The sequence below is a fragment of the Cryptomeria japonica genome, chromosome 5 (genome assembly GCF_030272615.1).
Source record: "Cryptomeria japonica chromosome 5, Sugi_1.0, whole genome shotgun sequence".
NCBI lineage: Eukaryota > Viridiplantae > Streptophyta > Pinopsida > Cupressales > Cupressaceae > Cryptomeria > Cryptomeria japonica.
The window spans coordinates 127,158,225-127,174,177 of NC_081409.1; positions in this window are offsets into that span (position 1 = coordinate 127,158,225).

The window sequence follows — 15,953 nt, forward strand, 5'->3', positions numbered from 1 at the left end:
CTTTTCCTTCCTAGGTCATCTATGGCTAACAATATGAAAGCAAACATCATCATCAGAAGAGGCATCCTTAGAGTTAGTTGAAAAAATAAAAAAAATGTTGGCATACATTTTGGGAAAACTTAATTTTGCGATTGGAGCCTGAAAGTTTTGTTTGAATGGACTTTGAATGGACAAGGATTTAGCATGCTCCATGAGAAGGAGAATAAGACCTCCATGAAGAATCAAAGAATTGGGGTTCTTTCTTTGAGCAATAATCCCATGGCTAAGAGAGGAATGGAGATAAAAAGGAAACAAAATCTACCTATCATGCTTGAAATGGTTTAAAATCATGTAATGATAACTAAATAAGCTAGTAAAATGGCTATCAAGGGTTAGGTACCTCATGATAAGCTTTGCAACATCTACCAAAAGGGGTTTGATGGATGCCCATTCATAACCCCCATCAATAGTCCTCTTAACCCTATTCCATTAGGCACCCTTAAAGAAGACATTGACCACCTCGTCATACGCATTTGGGTCCCTATAAAATTTCTTGCCTTTCCATCCATAGTGGGGATTAGACATCTCATCCATCTCATCCACATAAACCAAGAGTAATGAACCATCATTACCAAGAAATCCATCCACTTGGCACAATCTAATATTATCAGTGATTAGACTTTTAATTTCAATGGGGATGCAATCATAAGGGCCCCACCAAACAATATGATGTTTCTTAACACCACTATTAACAAGACCATCTGCAACCTTATTAGCCTCACAATAGACAAGGGATATTTTATAATCCTCCAAATAATTAAGTATATCAATTATATCAAGGATTAAACTTTAAATTGTCTAGCTAGGGGCTTGAACACCCCTTAAACAATTAACAATGTTTCAAGAAACACTTTCTAACTAGACCTTCCTATAGCCATTAGAGACTATCATTTTGATACCAATGTAGGTTGCCTTTTTCTCGACATAGTGGTTTTCCTAGATTCCCAAAGGGATGGTCACTACCAAAACAAACATACCATAATGATCACATGAGACTTCCCCACAACTACCAAGCCTAGGATTGCACTTGGCTACCCCATCGGTATTAATTTGAATCCACTCTGAAGGAGGAGATTTTAAAACAACTCCATCTCTCACTTGCTTATTTCTTTTAATAGGGTAGATATATCCTACTGAAGCTAGCAATTATGACCAACAATGAAATCAAAAAGGGAAGGGATGATCTTGTGGCCGAAAACAATGTCCTTGGGGCAAGCTGCCATAGAATTTTCCTTCATAGTCGCCCAAATTTTGAAGGCCAATTTGTGTGTAGGGTAGGTAACATATCAGAAGATTGTATTATTTATTTCCTTACACATCCCCTAAGCAATATGAGGCATCATGAGAGACCATAATAGGCTCAAAAAGGGATTAGAGCTAGTAGGAGTCCATTACAGCCAACATTCATAAAATGAAGAGGGAAAGACCCAATCAATGGAGCAAAGGTGAAAGAAGTGAGCCTAGATAACACCAAAAAAAAATGCAACCAAAGAGAAGATGTTAAGAATCCTCTACTTCTTCCAAACACAAAAAATATCTATTTGGCATGACATAACCTCTCTTGCAAAACTTATCAATAGTAACGATCTTATTTTGAGCCAAAAGCTAGAAAAATATGTTAACTTTAGTGATCAAATTAGAGTTCCAAACCAAATCACAGAAAGCTTGGAGAGAGCACACCACAATTGCAACTGGAAATCATTAGAAAATGAGAAATAACCATCTATAGAGCCCACCCAAACTATTGAATCATCACACTAGACAAAGGGGATGTCAATTTTAGATAACAAATCCTACAAGGGAGAAAGAGACGGATTATGAGTAGATAAACCAATCCACTTTGACTCCAGAGACGGATTAAGAGTAGATAAACCAATCCACTTTGAGTCCAAAATATAATCATCCACCCAACAACCAATCCACCCAATACATGATTTAGAGAAATGAGTAGCCTACGAAGAAAGAGAGAGGGGGAAAACCTCAAACCACTAATCATCCTAGAAATGGATACTAAAGCCACCCTCTAGAGACAACCTAAGGCCCCTAATAAAAATAGATTTTAGGATGGAGATAAAATTCCACAAGGAAAAACAAGAAGCCACTAGACTATCATTAGATAAGAAAACACGAAAAAAATGAATGTAAGGTGCATGATATTTTCAATGTGCTATATAGGTCCATTAATTCTTTTCCTCCAAACATCTCCATGACTATTTAGCCAACAATGCATGATTGAACTCCTTAATTTTCCTAATGGCCAAACACTCGAAATTTATTTGAAAGACAAACTTGATTCCAAGCCACAAGATATACTCTAATTCTTTTATTTTGAACCCGTCCAAAAAAAATTATTTTGAATCTATTTAATCTTAATTGCAAACTTCTTCAAAACATGAAGTAGGCTCATAGCATAAACAGGTAAATTTTTAAGAGAATCTTCGATTAATTGAAGCTTACCAGTGGGAGTTAGTAAAGCCCCTTTCCAACTGGCCATTTTAGTTTAAAATATATTAATGAGGCCTAACTAGAAAGAATCAAGAATGGAGTTCATATAAAGAGGCAAGCCAAGGTAAGTGGAGGGGAGTTGTGCAATACGACACCCTAAAATAGTAGCATTTCTAGTCCACCTTCTCTTTGGAATATTAAAAAAGAAGATAGATTTATTAGGTAGGCTAACTCTTTGACCTAAGGTTGCTTCATATCTAGTCACAATGAGCTCCTAAGACTTTTTAATTTAAATATAGAAGCATCAACCAAGATAATGGTGTCATTAACAAATTGTTAATGAGAACAAACCACGGAAGAGGAGGTTGGAGAGAGGCACTTAAGATGCCCCAAAATCACATTTCTTTGGATGAATCAACTAAAGGCTTACACCATGAAAAAAAAAGGAATGGGGAAATACAGTCCCCTTGTTGAATGCCTCTAAAACTAGAAAAGAACCCCCAGGGGGAGCCATTGATAATAACAGAGAACCTAGGGGTTAAAATAAGCTTAAAAATCAATTGGATGAATCAACAGTAGATTCTAAAAGAAGAGAGGACTTGTAAAAGATAATTTTAGTTAACTTGATGATAGGCCTTTAGTAGATTCAATTTAAGAAAAAAACCAGTTTTATTATTAACCAATAAGGAATAGATATTCTCATACACAGTCAAGATGGAATCCAATATTTGGCTGAACCATCTATATATATCTCTCTCCCTCTCCCTCTCCCTCTCCCTCTTCCCCTATATCTCTCTATCTCTTCCTCTCTATCTTTCTTTCTCTATCTCCATATCTCTCTTTATTTTTTCTCTCCCTCTCCCTCCCACTATCTTTGTATCTAATTGTCCCTCTTATTTTGTCATTCTATCCTCTTCTCCAGCTCTATCTTCCTCTCTCCCCTACTGTTTTAAGATATGTCTCCCTTTCTCTCCCTCTTACTCTTTCTAGACCTCTATATCTATATCTCTTTTCCACTACTTCTATCTCTTAATATTTCTTCAATATCTCCCTCTATCTCTATGCCATTATCTATCCATCCCCCCTCTATATCTTAAATGTATCCTCTCTCTCTCTCTCTCTCTCTCTCTCTCTCTCTCTCTCTCTCTCTCTCTCTCTCTCTCTCTCTCTCTCTCTATGTTCCTCTCTATCTCTATTTCCTTACACCTCTCTCTCTCTCTCTCTCTCTCTCTCTCTCTCTCTCTCTCTCTCTCTCTCTCTCTCTATGTTCCTCTCTATCTCTATTTCCTTACACCTCTCTCTTCCCCCCTCTATATTTCTCTCTTTCCATCCCCTTTTCTTCTCTCTCTCCACGTCTCCCTATTGCAAACATAACATGAGCCTATTGCTAATGAAGTTTGATTAGCTTCTTGATTTAGAGTTTTTATTTTACTTGTGTTTGGATCATGTAAGTGGACGCATAGTTTATTTGTATCTATCACTTCTCCATTAAGAACTTACTTGCACAAACAACATCATTTTCCAAATGACCTATCAATTGACCTCATGTATTGCACAAATGTATGCAAAAAATAAACCAAAAATTTTCATACTTAACATTCCACACCTTTTCAGTGCACCTATTGCACACTAACGTGTGATTGCTAGTTTAATATTATTTTTTAATTACGACATTCTATCTTTTTTTTTCAGATTTAAAAAAAATTATTAAAAAATAAAGAATTCATTTTTTTGTAATTATTTGATTCATTAAAGGATTTATTTTTCATTAAGTTTAAATTTTATTTTAATTATTTGTCTTTTTATGAAATTAAAAATAATAATTAAAAAATTATTATAATTTGATTCACAATATTTTCCTTATAATACATGTCATAGGCAATACTATTGCATTCACCGAAGCCTAACTAATCAATTACTTTGCACCAATCAAAAGTGAGTATTATTTTTGTTTACAAAATACACTATTTTTATAAAGTTAAAAATTAACTTTTAAACTTAATACATTACATAAATGATTTATCTAAACTATGATTGGTTTTAAAAAATTGGTGTTATAGGAGCAATGTTTCACGAATGATAAAATTTTTAGTTTTCTTTTGGATTTCTTTATATTTAAAAAAAAAGAAATGTCTATTTTAAATAGTTTTTGTTCATTTTTGTATTATTTAAAATATTTTCAATAAAGCAATTTTCTATATATGAAAGGAAATACGAAAGGAAATACAAGAGCAAGGAAAGAATAATAAAATCCAAGTAAGTTTATTGATAAAGTAAATGTTACCAAGAGAAATGCAAAAAACCTTGGAGCAATCACCCAAATGTGAAGAAGGAGGCACAAGAACTTTTGAAAGGGGAAAACAAAGAAAAACCCCTTGTGATATTATGAATGAGGCAATGCCTAAATGAGAGAGAGAGAGAGAGAGAGAGAGAGAGCAAGAAGCTCTTTACAATAATTTCATTAAGAAGAAATGAGAGAGGAGACATCTCTTAAATAGAGATGAGGAGAGGAGTTACAAAGTAACTCCCAAATCTATGAATGCCACCATTCATAAAATGTGTGTGTCATGTGTCCACATCCTCTTGTGGAGGAAATCTAATATTCCTTAATAAAGGAAAATAAAAAGAAATGACTTGTCCTCACACATGTACTAGAGGACAAATTACATGTAGGAATTCCAAAGGAATATCCTAAACTAAATACAAATAAACCTAAGCTAAGTAAAGATTAAATATTCTAACAACCCCCCTTAAGCTTTACTTGGGGAGTTTACATCAAACCCTTCAATGCGTTGCAATCCAAGATTTTTACAATGAAATTGGAACTTTTTTTTACAAAGTGGCTTGGTCAAAATATCTGCAACTTGGTCTTCCCCCTTGCAATAGAGGAGTGAAACTTGCTTGTCTTCAATTTTTTCTCTAATAAAGTGGTGTTGGAGAGAAATGTGTTTTGCCCTTGCATGGAAAACTGGATTTTTAGCCAAGGCAATGGCACTTTGGTTGTCACAATACAATTGAGTTGGTTCATGTTGAGGTAGACCCAAATCTTCAAGTAGTCTTCTAAGCCACAAGACTTCTTTGGAAGCATTAGTGCATCCTTTGTACTCAGCTTCAGTGGATCCAAGAGAGGTAGATTGTTTCTTTTTACTATTCCAAGAAATTGCTCCTGAACCAACAAAAAAACAATAACCACAAGTAGATTTCCCATCATTGGGATCTCCACCTAGATCAGAATCAGTAAAACCTTTTACAGTAAAGTCAGAATTTGCATCATAAAACAAACCTACCTTAATAGTTCCTTTAATATATCTTAAAATTCTTTTAGCAACTTTAAAGTGTGTTTGTTGAGGTTTAGACATGAATCTTGAAACCAAACCAACACTATAAGCAATATCTGGCCTAGTAAGAGTTAAATAATTCAAACTTCCAACTAATTGTCTATACAAAGTAGGATCAACAAGTGGAGTTTGCATATCAAGCATTAACTTAGTTCCTAATTCAAAAGGAATTGAAACATCATGAGCATCATTCATTTTAAACTTATCTATGAGATCTTGAGCATATTTACTTTGAGATAAGAAAATTCCTTTAGAGGTTTGCCAAATTTGCATTCCTAAGAAATAATGTAAAAGACCTAAATCAGTCATTTGAAATTTTTGATTAAGTTGAAACTTAATATCAGAAATCAAAGTATTGGAGCTTGACGTAAGAATCAAATCATCTACATACAGGATAATAATGATAATATCATCTTCACTATGTTTAATAGACAAGTTAGGATCATTTTTACTTCTAATAAAGCCTTGAGAAAGAAAGAATGCATTAATCTTTAAATACCACTCCCTAGGAGATTTCTTTAATCCATAAATTGATTTCTTTAATTTACAAACTAAGTGTGCATTACCTTCTTTAATAAAACTAGGAGGTTGAGACATATAAATTTCCTCATGTAAATCACCATTAAGAAAAACACTTTTAACATCCATTTGGTGAATAGGCCAATTCATTCTAGAAGCTAAAGCAAGCACAAGTTTAATTGTAGGCATTTTAGCAACAGGAGCAAAAGTTTCAGTATAATCTAAGCCTTCAATTTGAGAAAAACCTCTAGCAACTAATCTATCTTTAAATTTACTAACTTGATTATTAGAATTCAATTTAGTTTTCTAAAGCCACTTGCAAGAAACAAGATTTTTACTATGAGGCAAGGGAACTAAATCCCAAGTTTGGTTAGAAATTAAAGTATCATATTCTTCCTTCATTGCTTTTTGCCAATGTGGTTGATTTTTAGCTTGATCAAATGTTTTAGGATCATTAGAATTCATAATAGTAGTCATTAAAGCATAATTACAATAATTAACTCTTCTAGCTTGAAGTCTATCCATACTAGCTAAGTATTCATCACTATCTTGAATTAAAGATTTGAACCATTTAGGTCTTCTTTTAGAAGTAATGGATTCATCACTAGAAGAAGAGTCATGAGGAGTAGAGTTATTATTATCATCATCACTATCACTAGAAGGAATAGAAACAGATGCATTAGGAGTAGGGTTAAGAGAAGGAGTTATTATTATCATCATCACTATCACTATCATCATCTTCCACTTTAGAACAATCATGAATGCCTTTTTCTGTAATACAAACATCTCTTGCAACTTTTACCTTGTTAGTAACAGGATTGTAAACTCTATAACCTTTAGTATTTTCATCATAACCAACAAAAATAAAAGGAGACGATTTAGCATCTAATTCTTTTCTTTTCTCCTTAGGTTTGTGAACATAAGCTATGGAACCAAAAATTCTTAAATTCTGCAAATTGGGCTTTCTACCAGACCAAGCTTCTTGCAGAGTTTTATCCTTTAAGGCTTTGGTAGGTGTTCTATTAATTAAATAAGTTGCACAAGCCATAGCTTCAGCCCAAAACTTGTAATCCATATTTTTTGCATGCAATAAACATCTAGCCATTTCAACAATTGTCCTATGCTTCCATTCTGCCACACCATTTTGTTGTGGTGTATAAGGAATGGTAAGCTCATGTTTAATTCCAAAAGATTTCAAATAAGAATTAAATGCTTTATTGGCATATTCTATTCCATTGTCAGTATGAAGTATCTTAATTTTAGAACCAAATTTCCTTTCTACAAACATATGAAATTCAGTAAACATATCAAGCACTTGATCCTTACTATGAAGGAAATATATCCATGTTCTCCTTGAAAAATCATCAACAAAGGTAAGAGCATACCTTGAACCTTGGATGGAGGGATTCTCCATGGGACCCAAGAGATCACTATTAACTAAATGCAATTTAGTATATGCCCTCCAAGATTGACCATGAGGAAAGGGTTCCCTGTGCATCTTACCACTCATGCAACCATTGCAAACAATTTGAGAAGGAACAATAGTAGGCAATCCATCAACCATAGTTTTTTTTTGCATCAATGAAATATAATCAGAATTGAGATGGCCAAGTCTTTCATGCCATATAGTAAAATCAACAGTAGTAAGAAAAGAATACTTTGGAGGAGCAAATTCATAGAACTTGAATAAGTTATCACTATCCATTTTAGCAGTAGCAATAACATGATTAGTTTTTGGATCAATGATATAACATATGCCCCTATAAAAGTTAATCTTATAATCTTGACAAAGTTTAGGAACTGAAATCAAATTTTATTTTAATTCGGGAACATAAAGAACATCATGTAATTTCCCATTAGGAACATTCACATCACCAATAGCTTCAACTTTGCAACTATGATTATTAGCTAATTGAACGGGAATATTAGAAGTATCATGATGCAAAGATTCAAAACATTATTTATGAGAGGTAACATGTTGAGATGCACCAGAATCAATAATCCGCTCAAGTGGTTGAGAAACATTATAAGTACATGTAAATGCATGACAAGATGAATTACCATTATTATTACCTTTCTTATAATGAGGTTTATGTTGTTGATTATTTTGATTATTTTGGTTCATGGTCTTTTTACCATTTTGCTTCTTAAAACAATTATTAGTAATATGTCCATCTTTCCCACAATATGTGCAATGGGGTGTTGTTTGAGAATTATTCCTTTGATTATTGTACAAATTATTATGATTATTATAATGAGAATTGTTATGATAGGATTTAGAATGAGATTGATAATTAGAAGATTTGTGATTATTATTATGATTATGATTATTATTATTGGATCTAAAATTATTATTATGATTTTGGTTTTTAGACATAAAAGCATGTTCACTATTTTTAAGAGTACCAAATTGAATTAATTTATCTTCGTCTTGATGCAATAAATTACGAAAAATATCATAAGTTAATTGAGTAGCTAAGCTAGGAATAGCAAGTTGAGCATGAATATTCGTAATAAATTATTGAAATTGACGAGGAAGACATTTTTTAAGAATAAGATGAATTAAACGTAAATCAGCTAGAGTAACTCCTAAACCAATTAATTGACTATTAACAGAATCAAACTTTAATAAGAATTCATCCATAGTTTTAAATTTTGTATACCTGAGATCTTCAAGTTGATCTTGAAGCTAAATTTTTCGGGATTCATTTGAGCTATCATAAGTTGTTTTTAAAATTTCCCAAGCTTCATATGCTTTTGTACAATTTTCAATTAAAACATACAAATCAGGAACCATTGAAATACCAATTAAACCAAGTGCTTCCTCATTTTGAGCCTTCCATCTATCTTGGTCAGCTTGAGGAGCAGTTGAAGCAGGCTCAAAGGTTTTATTAGTAGCAACATCCAAAAGGTGCTTGAAATGAAAAATGAAAGAAATATGTGTTTTCCATGAATGATAATTACTACTATTTAACTTAATTTCAGGAATTAAAGTAGACATGTTTACAAAATAAATATGAACAAATAATGGTTAGGTTTTAAAAGATGAAAACTAACTTCCTTATGTAAAATTGAAATAATAACTTAAAAAAACAATTTTTGTTTAAAAAAAAATTATCAATTAAAAAATTATTTCCAAATGTTTAATAAAAAATTTAAATTTTAAAAAAAACTTTAATTTGATCTACACAAACTTTAAATCTTAATAATAATAAAGTAAAACTATTTATTAAAAAGACTTTATTAAAAATATATATATTAGAAAGTTGTAAGAAAACCTTTATAAACTTTTTAAAATTTTAATATAAACTTTAAACTCTTTATATATTAAAAAAGTTTATAACTTTTTTTTAAGATTAAAGTAAACTAAAGTAGTATACGTGAATGATAAAAGAAAGAGAACTTTAACTTTGAATTAATTAATTTATATGAACCGTAAGAAGGAAAACAAGATAAATATATTGATTTAAATTTATATTTAAACCTAACGGTAAAAATAAGAGCCTAACATCACAAGAAAACAATGATATAAACTAATATGTTATAGAATATGAAGACCAATGCATGCAGATGGAGGGAAATGTTACAAACAGTGAAGATAAAGGGCAGATAAGGCAGAAGAGACAGTTGCACAAGAGTAAATATAAGCTATCAAAGGCGATTGATGATAATAGAAAACTTTAGTGACTCGGTGGTGAATTTTTGAGATACGTTACAAGGAAGGAAATGAAGAAAGGTGAATGAGATGACTGCAAATAAATATTACACAGAAGAAGTGTTATGATCAATGAGCAGAAACGAAACTTTGCCAAATGACTACGAAAGGAGTAGAAATTTAAATTTCTGATATAGATAAGATCTATAATGAAAATATAAACAACAGAGGTAAAAGTACTCTTTGAAAATGATTTCTACAGTAAATAGAAGACCACAAATGGAATGAGATATTCAGAATATGTTAGTATGAAAAGATTGAATAAAGAATATAACAAATATTAAATTTCGAAAAAAAAAAAAAATAGCAAAATGAGAAATGTTGAAACCTGCAAGAAAATCACAGATGCAACTCAATGATAAACTAGTTTTGGCGGCAAGCCAACCAAACAGATTAAGGAGGCTAAGTTTGGCGGTAAACCTTCCAAACTAGGCACAATAAAAAAAACCAGAAACTTTGGCGGCAAGCCTTCCAAAGCCACAACTTTAAACCAGAAAGAATGAACTTTGGCAGAAAGCCTTCCAAAGCTTTTCTTTTTTTAATAAAAAAACTAGAATAGAAGATTAAACCTGCAGACAAACTTGTTAACAAGTTTGAAAAAAAAATTAAAATCTGAAATAAAAAACCTACACAGTAGAAAATATTAGAGAAAGAACTTCTTCTCCTCTCAAGAATGCCTCCAAGAAGGTGAACTCCACAGAATGGTAACCTTCATCAATGTCAACTTAAAACAAGGATTAGAAACCTGCTCTGATACCATGAAAGGAAATACAAGAGCAAGGAAAGAATAATAAAATCCAAGTAAGTTTATTGATAAAGTAAATGTTACCAAGAGAAATGCAAAAAACCTTGTAGCAATCACCCAAATGTGAAGAAGGAGGCACAAGAACTTTTGAAAGGGGAAAACAAAGAAAAACCCCTTGTGATATTATGAATGAGGCAATGCCTAAAATGAGAGAGAGAGAGAGAGAGAGAGAGAGAGAGAGAGAGAGAGAGAGAGAGAGAGAGAGAGAGAGAGAGAGTAAGAAGCTCTTTACAATAATTTCATTAAGAAGAAATGAGAGAGGAGACATCTCTTAAATAGAGATGAGGAGAGGAGTTACAAAGTAACTCCCAAATCAATGAATGCCACCATTCATAAAATGTGTGTGCCATGTGTCCACATCCTCTTATGGAGGAAATCTAATATTCCTTAATAAAGGAAAATAAAAAGATATGACTTGTCCTCACACATGTACTAGAGGACAAATTACATGTAGGAATTCCAAAGGAATATCCTAAACTAAATACAAATAAACCTAAGCTAAGTAAAGATTAAATATTCTAACAATACAGATACATCAAAATATAGATAATAAAACAATTGCATAATTCAAACTATTTAAATTAAATGAAATAAAAAACTAAATACAAACATTTTTTTTTTGTATTAAAAATCGAGAGACCAAAATATGGAGAGTTTATACAAAAAAAACCATGGGAGGCAGAGCCTCAACCATCAAGCAGTAGAGTAAGAGAGACTAACTGACCGAACATATACATTCATCCATCTACCAAAAAGACTCATGAAGGAAATTATTTATCATTATACTAATTGTTACAACAACATACTAGGAACCTATTGGAGAATCTCATCCTGATTTTCCAACCACGTGGTCCAGCCTTGTGGACCTTCCATCCACACCACCTTCTTCTGATCTAGGATCTGAGTAAACATCTTGAACTTGTCAAAGTAGGGACCTCTATTATCTTTGAGTTCCTTGATCAACTTCTTTAGTGCATCATCGAAGGCAGTCTAATTTTCCACTATCCTAGCCCATTCATATCCATTTTCATCTCATAAATGAACATGACTGCACAATCGTCCCTGAGGAAATGCAACAACTTTTCCCTCTCGACATTCATCAAGAAACATATCTGCACAACAATTTAATAATGTGTGATTTTTTCTAAAAAACCCAGTAAGAGATCTATCATTGCCTTGGAACTTTTCCTCATTTCGAAATTTCCAAATAAACCAAAGTATGAAAGAAGAGATAATTTGCCAGAATAGGTTAGCATCCTTTTTAAGCCCACAAATGAAACTAGTAATAATATAAAGAGTACAAACATGTTCAGTAAGGGAGATTCCAAACATCAACCAAACCTCTCTAGCAAAAATGCAGTTGAGAAAAATGTGTCGTGTAGTCACAGGCTTCCTACAAATAGAGCATGGGTCGTAAGCAGTCGAGTTATTCCTAATGGGCAGTCTATCTAGCATAAGTTGCCACCTAAAGCATTTGGTCTTAGGGGGGATGGGAGATTTCCATAGTTTCTCAAAAAATTTCTGCCAAGCAGAGGAATTAGAGTCAACATACCAAAGGGAGTTAACATGACCGACCACCAAGGTTTCATAGTTGAGCAATTTGTAAATAGACTTGGCTTTGATCTTGGATAGGAGGGAACCATCCTTCCACAGGAATGAGAGGTATCTATGAGCATCTACATCAGTATTCCTGGGAAGATTGAGACAAGCACAGGCATTTTTAATCATATTGTAGGTTCTCTTATGTGAGGCAGGGAGGCCATAGTCATTACTAAGATCCTCCCAGCTAATGAGATTATCATGTTCCAAGATGTCCATAAGATACCTAATGAACTTATTATACCAACACCTAGCAAAGAATCCTTGGGTTAAGGCAAGGGGTTTAGAGTTATGGTAAAGATTCCACCATATTGATCTCTCCCCATGCAGAGTGTTATTACAGTCAATGCTAGAGTTGACAATAAGTTTACACACATGCTCCCAAGATTTCCAGATGGACTTAAAAACCCAAGTACCTTGGACAGACATAGAGAAACCACCTACTGCCAGATCACTAAAGGGGAGGGCTTTCCAAGATTTGGCAAACTTGGGGACACCATTTTGTATGTTATTCCTGACAAGAATCTTCTAGGGTTCTTGTCCTTCCAAAGCATAAAATATTCATTTGGCAGCAAAGGAAACTCCTTGCGTTCTGAGATCCTTAAGACCCAACCCACCAAGTTTCTTGTCTATGTGGCACCAGATCCATTTGACCGCGTGGGCCTCTTTTGCCCTTGCCATCAGACCAAAGGAAGTGTCTGATAGATTTTTGGATTTCAAAAATTTGGTAGTTATTGAACATCCAAACAGAGGAGTAGTATATATTGTAGGAAGAAAGGATTTTCTGGCAGACTTGAATCCTACTAGCCAGGGAGAGAAGCCTATTGTTACACTTGTTAATCTTTTTATCAATCTTTTCTTTGACCCAAATCCACATGTCTTTAAGAGAGGGAGATACAGAAAAAGGGATACCAAGGTATCTGACTATTTTATTGGGTCCTCCCCATGAGTATCCAAACTACTGAAGCTAGTCCAGGGGTTTCTCTTTCCACCCAAGCATAATAGATTTGGAGTTGGAGATACGAGCACCAGAGGCTCTACCAAAGGTGTCAAATTTTTGATTGAGGGAGTCAATGTTATGCCTAGAAAGCTCCAGGAAGAGCGAGGTATCATCAGCAAATTGAATGTTGAGCAATTCAGAGTCATCCAACATCTTAATGCCATGAACTCTAGGAGATAGGGTGTCATCTCTTAGGAGGTAGAATAAGGCATTCGAGGAAATAACAAACAAAGCAAGGGCAAGAGGGCAACCCTGCCTAATGGGTCTAGAAAGAGGAATAGGTTGAGAGAAAATCCCATTAACTTCAATCAGAGCAGAGGCATCTTTAAGGAGGATTTGAACATATTTATAGAACTCGCTAGGGAAACCAAAGGCTTTGAGCATCATGAGGATGAAGTCCCATTCCACCCGGTCATAGGCTTTCTCAAAGTCAACAAGGAACATGGTAGAATCTTAATTAGAAGTCCTGGCCCATTCCATAGATTCCCAGCTATTGACAAGGTTCTCAAAGATATACCTACCTAATGAATCTAGTTTGGGTAGAACAGATGAACTTGGGAAGAACTTTCTCAAGGCAAGAAGATAGGGCTTTGGCTAGGGATTTAATATGAGATGTTAAGGAGGGTAATTGGCCTCCAGTTTTTTATGAGGGCTTTGTCCCCATCTTTTGGGATAAGTTTAAGAATGCCCCTATTGATGGACTCCCCAAGGGTGCCAGTATCAAGTGCTTCAGTGTATATGTCATAGAGGTCTTTAGTGACCCACTCAATATTGGTTTTTTAGAATTCAACAAGGAGTCCATCAAGGCCTGGGGCCTTATTATCCTTGAGAGCCTTAATGGCGTCAGTAATTTCTTGCATAGAGATTTTGGTTTTGAGAAGGACAACTTCATTCTCAGAGATCCTTTTTGGGATAATGTTACTACATCTATTTCTAGCATCCTTCGAAGCTTCATTATCCTCTAAGGTAAAGAGAGTTATAAAACATTTCAAAAGCATCTTTGATATCATTGATATTCAAGAGTTCCTTGTCCTCTACTATGATTCAGTCAATTTTCTCTCTGTTCTGTTTTTGTTTGAGAAGGTTAAAGAAAACTTTGGAGCCTTTGTCTCCAAATTTGAGCCAATGATTACGGGCTCTGATGAAGGCACCCCTAATTTTGATCTGTTGATGTTTTCTAAGGATGTCTCTAGCCTGATCGACCCGTTCAACCAAGGTAGAAGAGGAAGCTTGTAATTGAATTTCATGTTCAAAAGAGTGGAGTCAATTAGTGAGAATTTTTTCCAGAGATCTATAATCCTTGGCTTTCTTCTGGCCAATAGTTTGGAATATTTTCTACGAAGAGGAGATGTTCCTATTCCATCTCAAAGTGTGGGATTAGGGATGTTGAGTCTGCATGTTAAAGAGTCTAACCATTTTAACAGCAATTAGGACATCCTTGTCTTGCAGCAGGGAGGTGTTGAGGATAAACTTCTTATTGCAAGGATTGTTTTTGGAGATGGAGTTCCTAGTATTAATGATAGCTATGATAGGAAAATGGTCGGATAAAGTCATCGGCAAGACAGCCACTGCATTCCCCAAGTGGTTAGGGGAAAAGGAAAAGTAGTCTTTATTAACATAGAACCTGTCTAATCTGGAGTAGATTCGGCTAGGGCCTTGCTGAAAGTTGCACCAAGTGTACCATAGGGCAGAGGTTTCAGATTTTCTACCCTCAAGGGGGTCAAACAACTGCATTTGTTGCTTAAACCTATCCCAATGAGGTTTCTCTAGGCTTTTCCATTCGAAAGGAATACCCCCAGCCTTATCATCTTAGTTTTCAATCATGTTAGAGTCTCTAGCCATAACCCGGGGGATACTCGGGAGGGATGCTAGCCAATTCCAAAGGGACATTCTTTTCCTATAATCATTAGGTGCATATATAGAACCTACACCAAAACAAGAGCCTCTAATATCAAGGGTAGTCCAAGCCACTTTGTTACATGGGGAGACGCTCCTATACCTAATGCAATTCGCCCACTTAGGGTTAATGAGAAGACCAACTCCACCCTTTCCTTTAGGATGATTGGTACATATTTTGATCACATCTCTCCAAATAAAATCAAGCGCAATGTCAAGAGAGAACTCAATAGCTTTAAGTTCTTGAAGCATCAAAAAGTCTATTTTTATGATAGTTCAGAAACCTTTTAATAACAAACTTCCTATTAGGCGACTCCAGGCTTCTAATAGTCCATGAGATGTACTTCATGAGAGAAGAGGATTTAGAGGGATTGCTAGGGAGACCATTTTGAACTCCAGACTTTTTCTTATTCTTCGAACCAGCAAGTCTACCTTTCTTCTTAGCCATGGAGGATCCTTTCATGAGGTCATCATCATCCTCACTAAGATCAGTTGGCTCAGTCTTACCATCTGCATTTTCTCCAATGTTAGACCCAGACACTTGGAAGCCTAGAAATCTAAGGAGCGTTGAGCTAGACTTAATGTCTTTTAGACCCG